This window comes from Corvus brachyrhynchos, unplaced genomic scaffold, assembly GCF_000691975.1.
Source record: "Corvus brachyrhynchos isolate BGI_N302 unplaced genomic scaffold, ASM69197v1 scaffold115, whole genome shotgun sequence".
NCBI classification, from domain to species: Eukaryota; Metazoa; Chordata; class Aves; order Passeriformes; family Corvidae; genus Corvus; species Corvus brachyrhynchos.
The window spans coordinates 22,362,440-22,373,197 of NW_008239553.1; positions in this window are offsets into that span (position 1 = coordinate 22,362,440).

Below are 10,758 nucleotides of genomic sequence, written 5' to 3' on the forward strand. Positions count from 1 at the left end.
ATTCTACCTGTTTTCCTCTATATTGTGTCTTCTACAGCCTTTATCACCACACTATTTGAGTACCATTCACCAGTGCATTAAGCATTGTACCGGCCATCTGTCACATATTTGTCCTCTGATCCTCTCTGTAGGGAGTGTAATGTGCTCAGTAAGGTGCCCTGTTTTGATAGGATTTTTGTTGGGATAGATTTTATACAAGTGTGTAAAAATAGATGAAAACCTGCCTTGACCTTAGAGTAGGCGAGGAAGTCAGTGATGTACTCAGTTCCCAGTTTACACCACAGAATGGACCAGCTCCTGAGACAGCAGTGTTTTCCTGAGAGAGGAAACCTTGCACTTGTGATATTTCCAAATCCCAGTAGATATTTTACGTAACCTGGGTCCAGACCAAAAGGCACTTCAAAGGAAAGATTCAAGACCTTAAATTTGATTTGGATGCTTTTGAAATCCTCCAGTAGAGCTTTGCAGTGCTCCTGGTAACTTTTGTTCCTGAAGAGACAGTTCTTATTCTTGGCCCCTTCTTCCATTCCAGATTGGTGCTACAGCTGAGTTTGCCAATCTGTCAGGACACATTTTAAGGCTGCCTCAACAGCAAAGGCATTGCTTTTGTCTGCAGGCTATGAGCCAGGCCTTCCGGGAAAAACATCACATACTCCTTTCATTCCTTTTTGGAAGCCTCCTCCAACAGTTTTTAAAAACTTGTCTCAGGTCTTGCCCATCTTCCTCTTGGCCATCTTTGTTTCCTGAAAATGCTTTCAGACAGCTGAAATCCTGTATTTATCATAAAGAAACTCTGTGACCCAGAAAGACCAGCTAGTCCTTGAGCTTACACAAGTTAGTCATCTAACAGTGTTTCTCCATGTTTTTGTCACTAAATCAAGGGTTTTACTGTCTACTTTAGCAGTCTGACACTAAAGCACCTTCCACAGCAAATAGCTTTAAAGCGTCATAATTGATTTTAGTCTGAAGAAATAATGGGTGAATGAATTAGGTAATAAAATAGAAGCGAGTGTCCAGAGGTGAAGTGTGGAGTTTAAAAACTTGCAAGTTGCAAGGCTTGCTGAAAGATTCATGATGCTAGATGGAAGACAAGTGCAACATGTTCTGTTACCATGTTCAAAAGGCAGAATAATATTGAAGAATTGATACAAGGGCTTCTTGTTACACCTAGAAGTAATTTTTGACTCTCTGGTGGATTACCACTAATGGTAGTAGCACCTACTGCTAGCCTTATCTCTGCTCAGTTATACAGGTTTCTCTAAGGATATGGCTCTTAAACCCATTTAATAATGCTTGGCAATACAACCATGGCAATTTTGGCCAAGGTTTTTAACTAAACTTTTAAATCTTGGGATATAAATAAAGACTCTAATGCAATACAGTATGTGATTTCTATATCCAAGCTGATACCCACTTCACAACAGGACCATTGTTCTGGTCAATTGTTCTGGTCATTGTCCTCCTTATATAAGCAAGGAGAGCAGGATAGTAAAGTCATGTCAGACCTGTAATGTACAGGAATCCAACATGAAGCTTTTCAGGTTTTATCTCTGTAGCGGGTTCAGTTTGTAACCAGGCAGAAACAGCAATTAGAGTGTAGTGGTTTGGTCCAAAATACTCATTACTTACTTATTTACTTTCTGTGAGATAAGAATTAGGAGAAAGCAAAGCAGGCACAAAACTTAAAAGAATATAAAGAAGTTCATTAACAGACCTAAAAGAAGAAAAAAAATCATACCACACCTTCAGAACACTTCTCCTCCCCCCACCTTTCTCCCTTCTCCCACTGATAATGTAAAAAGACAACCCTTGAGATTTTCAGTCAGTTTACCACTTCTATGATAACCTTTTTCAGTTCACTTAGGGAGAGGAGTCTCTCTTGCTCATGCTATGGAGACATCTCCACAAGAAGTTCTCTCATGACTTCAGTATCACGAGATGGCCGCCCAGGTTGGTTCTCTGCTCGGATGTGAGAGTCCCTTCCCCCGACTTGCAGCTTTCCCCACAACTGCTTTTGAGGGTCCAATCTTGAGCTACTGGGGTACCATTTTAAGGTTGAGCTGTTCAGAAACAGAGGTTCTCTTCACCCATCTCCAGGAGCATCTTCATCTCTAGGAATAGAGGCCCTCCCCTTCCCTGGGAGCAAAAGGGTCCTCATCATCTTCATCTCTAGGACTATCTCTGGGAGCATCTCTAGGAACAGAGGTCTTTCTCCTTCCAATTTGGAGCAAGAGTCCTCATCACTTCCATCTTTCCCTGTTCAAACTTCTCATCAAATTACAGCTGCTTCAGCATTTGCTTATTTCAGCACAGGTACTTTTGCTCACAAATGGAGTTTGAACGCTCCATCCCCCATGCTTTCATGGAATTACAACAGGTACTCTGATATATCACAGCCAATCACCACCATAGCTTTACAACAGAATTTCAGCTTCTAAGCATCTCCTCTTTCTCCTCCCTCAGGGTTTCAGCTCTTCCTTCTTTACTTAATGTCTGCAGGCTTCATCTGTTCTGGAGGAAACTTACAGCACTAAAAGGGTTAATCTTACCCAGGCCTTGTAGCTGGAATTCGATTATCGCTGTTGGTCACATGATCTGTGCCAGACAGCAGGGCAGCTTCAGCTGAATCTTCTGCCACACAGGAGAGGGTGGGGAGGGGGGAAACCGGGCCACGCCGCCATCTGCACGAAACAGGGCTGGGGGGGCGGCCATGGAGGGAACAGGGCCGCACGGCTCCAGGACGGCTGTGTCCCGGCCCTGCTGGGCTGCACGGGCCCAGGCCAGTTACCTGTCCCAAGACCAGAAGCAAGAGACCTTTCCCGGGGTTTGTCCATTCTTAAATGTGGACCACAGAGGCGTATCAAAATTTTTAAGTGGCTTAAAAAATTGTCAATATTCAAACTAGCCAGTTGATAGGTTCTGTTAGGTCGTAGAGGAAGCTGTAAGCACCTCTTTGCAAGAAAATCACTTCCGGAGCTATGCTAACCCATGACAATCTCATATTAAAGTTTTTTTAAAATTTCATTCTAGTTTATGTACTAATGTATTGCTATGTGAAAATTTTATTTTTTAACAAAGATGTCCAATGAAATCTTTTCAGGTAAAGCAGATTTTTCCAGACTCCAGTCAAGAGATCATTATTAATTTCCTCAGGGCACAAGGGCTAATAGGAAGAGCTGTTGATCTTCAAACCTGTTTCTGTAAAGTGTCTCTGGTCAGTGGCCTGCAGGAATCATACAAAGCAGCGGTAGGTGTAAAGGCTCTTTTCTGAGTGTAGTTTGTCTGCGTGGCTTCACCAACAGCACTAAACACCACTTAGACTTGTTTAGTTTCACAGTGTTCTGCAAGACAGGATAACGATTGACAAAGTCCATTGATTCAAATGTTTTCGAGCAGTGCTTTAAAACATTACTGTGAATAATGTCTGTCTGACACTGCTTTGCAGGTCTCAATCAATCAGGGTCTGGATCCATATGTTCATCATTATTATTTACATTATACAGAGCCCGTGCTGGTAAGGAAAATGTGCTGGGGAGCTGTTTGCTTAATATGATGGATAAAGAAACCCTTACTGTGACTTTTCTTTGCAGTTTTATACAGTTCTGTAGAAAGGCTGGGGAGATTCATGATGCACAAAGTGGAAATTGATGGCTATTCTGGAGGATAAGATACGTGACCTGGAAGTGCCAAATTCAGCATAGTGCGGAATTAAAGAACCACTTTTCTGCCAAGTAGATTTGGAACTCATTGCCACAGTGGCAAGGGAACTGATTAGGTTGCAAACTGTTGCAGTGGACTAGCGATCTGTAACTAAGAGACGCTTAATCTGTCTAATAGTATTGTCTCAATATCAGACACTTATTGAGTCACCTGCTGAGAAAAAAGAGGGACTTCTCCAACAAACATTGTCACTGTAGGAAACAGGAACAAAGAGGTTCTTAAGATGTCTTAAAGGAAAGACATGCAGTCTATAATCTAAATAAAAATAAATGCAAAAGTATTCAAGAAGATAGAAGGGACAACAAATGTCCTGTTTTCCAAGTGCAAAAAATCTAGAAATGTAACATTAATATTAGATGGAATGACCAGTCAGGCAGGTCTTGCTCTGCTGAAAATACATGGGAATAAAAATATTACATGGAACAGCATAAGTAATAAAGGTGTGAGAAGTGCAGAAGACGAGAAAAGCAGAGAAAAGTTCAAGTGATGTTTTGTTCAAGTGATGTTTTATGAAAAGCAGAAAAGAGAACACCTTGGAGGTGAGGGGTTGGACAGCTGACTGATGAAAACAGAAGATTTTGGCTTTGTGAAGCACGTAAATTTGTCACGGTTTACTGAGAATTGGTGTCACCATCCCTCACAGACTGTTAGAGACCTACTTTTCTCAGCTGGAAATCAGCTTGAATAAGTAGGAGAAGTAGCAACAAGAACAAGGAGTATAAAGACAGCAAAGACGATACATATTTAAACTCCGTGTGTCATAAATACTGTGGTCTGATGTGGCAAGGAATATGAAGGCAAGGCATTTTTCATTAAATTACCCATGCTACAAGACTGACTACTGAGCTAGGGGAACTGATAATTCTCGTTAATGAGAAGAAATTTTATTATCAACTGGAATGCGGTGGGATGATCTCTATGACTAGAATATTAAAAAACACCATACACAGTGCATCAGAAACCGAGGAAAACTGAGCCCAGCCCTCCATGGATCACAGCAGAGGGACATGACTTTTTGGCTTTTTACTAGACAACGTAAAATGATTGAGTCTTCCCTTTCCTCTTTCCCCTTTTCCCTTTCCCCTTTCCCCTTTCCCCTTTCCCCTTTCCCCTTTCCCCTTTCCCCTCCTCCTCTTCTCTTATCAGCTTGTAAAAATATTTCAAGAATAAAAGAGAAAGCTTAAGACATATGTTAGCAGAGGGGAAGGGGACAATGACTTGATAGCTCTTTGAGGGCACAACCCTTTCATTTTCAGCAAAACACAATAACCCAGTTTAAAAATTCTCCCATCTATCTTCCTTCTGTCTATGGAGTCATGGCCGGAGTTTAAATGGGGTACATTTGAATGCTTGTAGGAAGAGAAACTCAGTGGAACCTGTAAATCTTTTGTCTCCCATCAGAGGCCACTATCAGCCCAGGGTGTTTAGCCTCCTTCAGGATCAGGCCCTGTATGAATTGCATCAGATTTTCCTAAAACAGTGTTAACTCCTTCTCTCAGACTTTCTGCTTTTCAGTCACAGAATGATCAAAGTGACAGGAATAGGTGATTAATGTCAGCAATGGGACTGGTTGGATTTTTGCATATTGTTCCCAACACAGGCTAAGCAAATCTAAGAACCAGAAATTCTGCAGGCAAAATCTTTGCTTTCAGCAAATGCTGACAAAGCTACACAATTTTACTGCTGCTGGCACCTTATTCCCAAGCTTGAAAATAAACCTAGAATTAAAGGGTTCTTATATCAAAACTTTTGTATATTTAGTGGAGCTCATTGAAATGTTTTCATCTGAATTGTTTTCCATCAGGAAATGGTGACTGGGTGGAATCCAAGTGCTCCACAACCGTGGTTTGGGTGGTGCTGGGGAACACAAGGACACCACCAGGCTCCCTGTCTGCCTCTCAGCTCTAAGTCCCCAGGGAGACACACAGCCTGTTTTAGTGCCAGGGAGGCCACCTCCCCAGGATACTGAGAGCAGAGAAGGACTTGAGAAAATCCATATTATTTATTACAAAATATGACTCTTTTAATATATCTACCCCATGCTAAATGCTGCTGCGTAAAAGAACTGTGATGCCTCTGTAGTCCTGTAAGTACTATACAAAATGCTGGCATCATTTGGTGTTAGTCAGTCTATGCTTACTTCGAAGCTGACCTTTAAAGAAAGAAGTGAAAACATGTAGACCTTTCTTTTATAAACACATCACTTTTGCTCATTCTTGGATATGCTTTTCTCTACAAGCACAGTACGTTTAATGCTGGAGAGTCTGAAGTGAAAACACAGTTCTGGCATTTCAGCCCCCACATCTGCAAGAGTAGGAGTTAGGCTTGTTTGGTTCACTAAACTGACATAAATAATATTATTTTTTCCTTCTATATTTCATTTTTAATAATAGTAATAATTCTCCATACCACAACTTTTGCTTGTTGGCTGTAACAGGTCTCTTGAGGGAGATAAAAGACGAATGAAAGCAGAAAGGGCACGTGTACTATACCTGATGGGAAATATGCCATTGGCATGAAGCAAATTGCAGTGGTGCTTAGAAAATTTTACATTGATACTTCAACTGCAGTACCTGCTCACTGGCTTCTTCAGAGCTACATCCAGGATAACATTCTTTTTAATGTTTCTATTTATTGCAAGTTAGCGATTTAGACTTTATCTGTAATGCTTAAAAGATAATTTATAATGCACAGAAGCCATAAAGCGCTGAGGATGTTGACACTCCCATAACTTATAGATACTCTTCCTTCATCTGCAGTTCCTAAAATCTGTTTAACTGTTTAATCCACATATTACAGTGGGTGTTTAACTGGGTGAGAGTGTGTGGTTTGGGAGAGAAGAATTCTCGAGATTTCTAAATTCTCATTTAAGGCTGAAGCAGAGATTAAAATATTATCATGTATTTAAGAATTCATTGCTAGAAGAACCAGCTGTTTGGTTTGACACACTGGGTTCAGCCCTGCTCTGAAGAACATAATGTTTTCTTATTTTTCTACAGAGCCCAAGATTGCATCTTGAATGATCTGTCAAATACATAATTTTTCCATCTTCCTGAAACTGCAGACTTCACAATAACCTGCTCAGGTTTCACTATTTACTGTTTTATGACATTTCATGTGTATTTCTCTCCCTTTACTTGATCACAGAATGAGGATTCCTTCCAGTCTTAGCTTCACAGGAGCTTCACCCGTTTAGAAGTACCTAATTCCCCTCCTCAGGGATGCAAATGAAAGAGAAGAGTGAAGAGCAACATTAGGAAAGATGGCAATAGTGTCCTGAAAGAAAGAGAGAAACATGCAGGAAACGCAAACGTGGTGGTGGCAATGTAGCTGCCACCACTTCGCCGATGCCTCATTTCAGGAGTGAAGAGTTAGTCCACAAAAGGGATAGAAACCACCCCAGAGAGAAAAATCCATGAAGACGATATCTATTAGGCTTTGAAGTATGTGAAGGTTATGGAGGTCTGCTACACCAAATCCATACAGAGCTTGAATATTTGCTAATCAGATGTTTGGTCCTTTTCACAATATTGGTGAGTATTTAAAATACATCTAATCCTGAAAATACTGAAATTCCTCAGAAACTGCTCATGAGTTTTCTAGGATTAAAAAAAAATCACTGTTTGAATCTAGTTCCTCTCCTTGTGTTGTTCTAATTGTAAAGGCAGTAATGTTTCCATCTTTTGAATTTTTTTGTCACGAAGCTGACTGCAAGAGCCCTAAAAAATATTTTTTAAGTCTGGTAACTCTGAGTTACTGTATGTGTTTTACTTTAACAGGCACAACTATAACAAGGTGAATAATCCGCTGAATAGAAAAGACCATAAAATGGTCCTATGAACACCACTGTGCTCATATGAACAGACACAAAGCACATGTTACACTGGGCAGAGTTTAATCCAAACTGACTATGAAAAGAGTTCCTCAGTTACAGGACTAGTCTTTATTTTCCTGTGGTGTACTTCCTATCTCAATGTTAACATATTGCACATTACCAAATCACTTTCTCATAATTAATCTGATCATAATAAAGTGTTTGTTGTAATTACCTGAAATTTTACCTTTCAGGTAGCATTCCATGTTCTTGGACACATTGTGTCCAAACACAAATTTGAACAGCTCCATCTTTACATCTGAGTTTTTTACTTGTCACTTATTCGCAAACATTACTGAGTTATTGAAGACAGTAAAGAAATATGGAAGGTACTGACAGCAGCCTTCATCAGTAACCTGTCTGAACACAAAACATACTGAAAAGATACCACAGACATTGTTATCTTTAAGAGAGTGCTCAAACTGCTAGCACATGAGTTTAATGGATGTGAAGAATGTGATCTGAGATTTCTTTTGCAGTTATTTCACCTCCATGATTGTAGTGGGGCCAATCCAAAAACTAATGGAGACACATCTGTCTTTATTAAAGAGAGTGGAATAAAATAAAACTATGTTCATTGATAAAATCAAATTCCATGCTTATGAAAATTAATAAAGAAAACTCTAAGTAAAAAGTTCTTGAGTTCCAGCTTGGTTTGTTTCATGTATTTTCTTTGGTGCCTTTATTTTTCTGGTGCTTTTGCAGAGCAGCTAGTGAGGACTGAGAATCATTAAAAGGTAGAACACATTTCTCTCTAAGGTGAGAAAGGCATGGGGCTGGGTTGATGCACACAGTGTTTTGCTGGGCAACTTGAGTGATCCTTAGAACCATGTGCAAAAAAGCAAACTTTTTTTTCCTTATATATTTGATTGTTCCAGAGAAGTCAATTAAGACCTTCCAAACCTTTCTCCTGGAGATTCTTGTAAAAATGTCACGTGATCTCCAATATGTGCAAAATGGAAATGGATCAAGGCTGAGGAAATAATCCTTTCCCTCCAGTACACACCCTTCTTCTCTAAGGAAAACACCTGAAGCAAAAAGAAGATTTTTTTGGGACAAACTACCCAAAGATGACCCCAAATCCAAAGGCAGAAAAGTTACGTGTGTTCAAATTGTGGGCTGTGTGTTTCTGACTCACACTGTTTGTCCTGTTCTCCCCTCCTGCCTCCCAGACACAGTAGTTATTTGGGATGCAGTCCAATAACATATCCAGCCACAATGCCTACAGCCACTTCTGGGTAGCTGTCTGGAAAGCAATGTTAATTTTTTTCTGTTCAAGACAAATTGGCAATTTAAGAGCCTTTTTGAAAGCAGAAACAGTGTTAGGCAAGGTTTGGATGTTTCCACCTGGGTATTTTTCAAAATTGATGCTGGGCTGCTTGTGTCATTAATGATGATTTATTTCTTATTCGGTTACTCAGGCTGCAATTAGATTCTGTGCATAGTGCTTTGCAGGACAAAGACAAGAATAAAAGCTGTGATCCCCAGACCTCCTAAATCACAGATCTCATATATGTTCCTTCTTAAACAGGAGTTTGTGTGTCAGCCCTGTGACAGGACGAGGCTGCATCTGGGAGTGACTCTTTTAAATGTGGAGATGTGCTAAGATCATTCCTTCACACTCTGTGGTAGGTTGCAAATCAGACCAGCCAAGTGCAACTGGGACATGGGATCCTAGAGAACATGATGCTGTACTGTAAATGAGTGCTGAATAGAACCAGCTTCAGGGATTGTCAAAAGATTGAAACCAATTCACAGAATCACAGAATGGGTATTATTGTCCAGCCTCACTGCTCAAACAGGGTCATCCTAGAGCACATAATACAGGATTGCATCCAGACAGCTCTTGAATATCTTCAGTGAGGGAGACTCTGCAAATGCTCTTGCCAACCTGTTCCAGAGCGTGGTCACCCGCACAGTAAAGTTCTTCCTCATGTTCTGGTGGAACTTCCTCTGCATCAGTTCCTGCCATTGCCTCTTGTCTGATCGCTTGGCACCACTAAGAAGAGCCTGGATCCTTCCTCTGACACCCTCCCTTCAGATATTCATGTACACTGATAAGGTCCCCTCTCAGTTGTCTCTTCTTGTGGCTGAACAGGCCCAGCTCCCTCAGCTTGTCCTCATAAGAGAGATGCTCCAGTCCCTTAATCATCTTTGTTGCCCTCCACTGGACCTGTTCCAGGAGGTCCATGTCTTTTCTGTGCTGAGGAGCCCAGAACTGGACACAGCACTCCAAGGCCTCACCAGGGCTGAGCAGAGGGGCAGGATCACCTCCCTTGACACAGTGCTCTTCCTAACGCACCCCAGGATACCAGTGGCCTTCTTGGTCACAAGAGAACTACTGCTGGCTTATGAACGGTTTGTTGTCCACCAGGATGCCAGGTCCTACTCTCAGAGGTGCTTTTTAGCAAGTTGGTTCCTATCCTGTGCATGGGGCTATTCTTTCCTAGAGCCCTGCAACTGCCTTTGTTGATTTTCAGAAGGTTCCTTTCAGCCCATCTCTCCAACCTGACAAGATCCCTCTTAAGGGCTGCACAGCCCTCTGGGGTGTCGGTCACTTCTTCCAGCTTTGTGTCATCAGTGAACTTGCTGAGAAGACCTCTCCTCTTCATCTGAGTCACTGATGAATAAGTTAAACAATAGTGGGGCCAGTATGGAAGCTTAGGAGACACCACACGATACAGGCCTCCAACTAGACTCAATTGCAAGAGTCTAAATCACTGTGTTCAAACTCAACAGACCTGAGTGAGATACGAATGTAGACATGAACTGAGCAGTAGGACACCACATGGTTCCAGGGACTCATTCACCCATCTCTTTTGTGAACTGAGTCTTCTATTTTTATATAAAGAAAAACTGTTCTGAGAGAAAACAGGAGTGAAATGGGATGTAAGGACCAAAGGTCAAGTGGAAAATTAACAGAGCTTACTTGCTTTGAAGATATCTTGTGATCTGGCACTTCAAAACAGAACTTTCTTTTCTTTTTTTCCTTGCTGCAGAACTGAGGGAAGAGCAGGAGGGAAAAAGGAAAGATAGGTGCAGCTGGCATTATTAGATTTGTTAGCTAGAAGAGAGTAAATGGGATGAAGAATCCAATTTAGCATTAGCAAGACCGAAAAGAGCCCCCAAAGGGTTATACTGAAAGACCCATAATTATTCTGCTT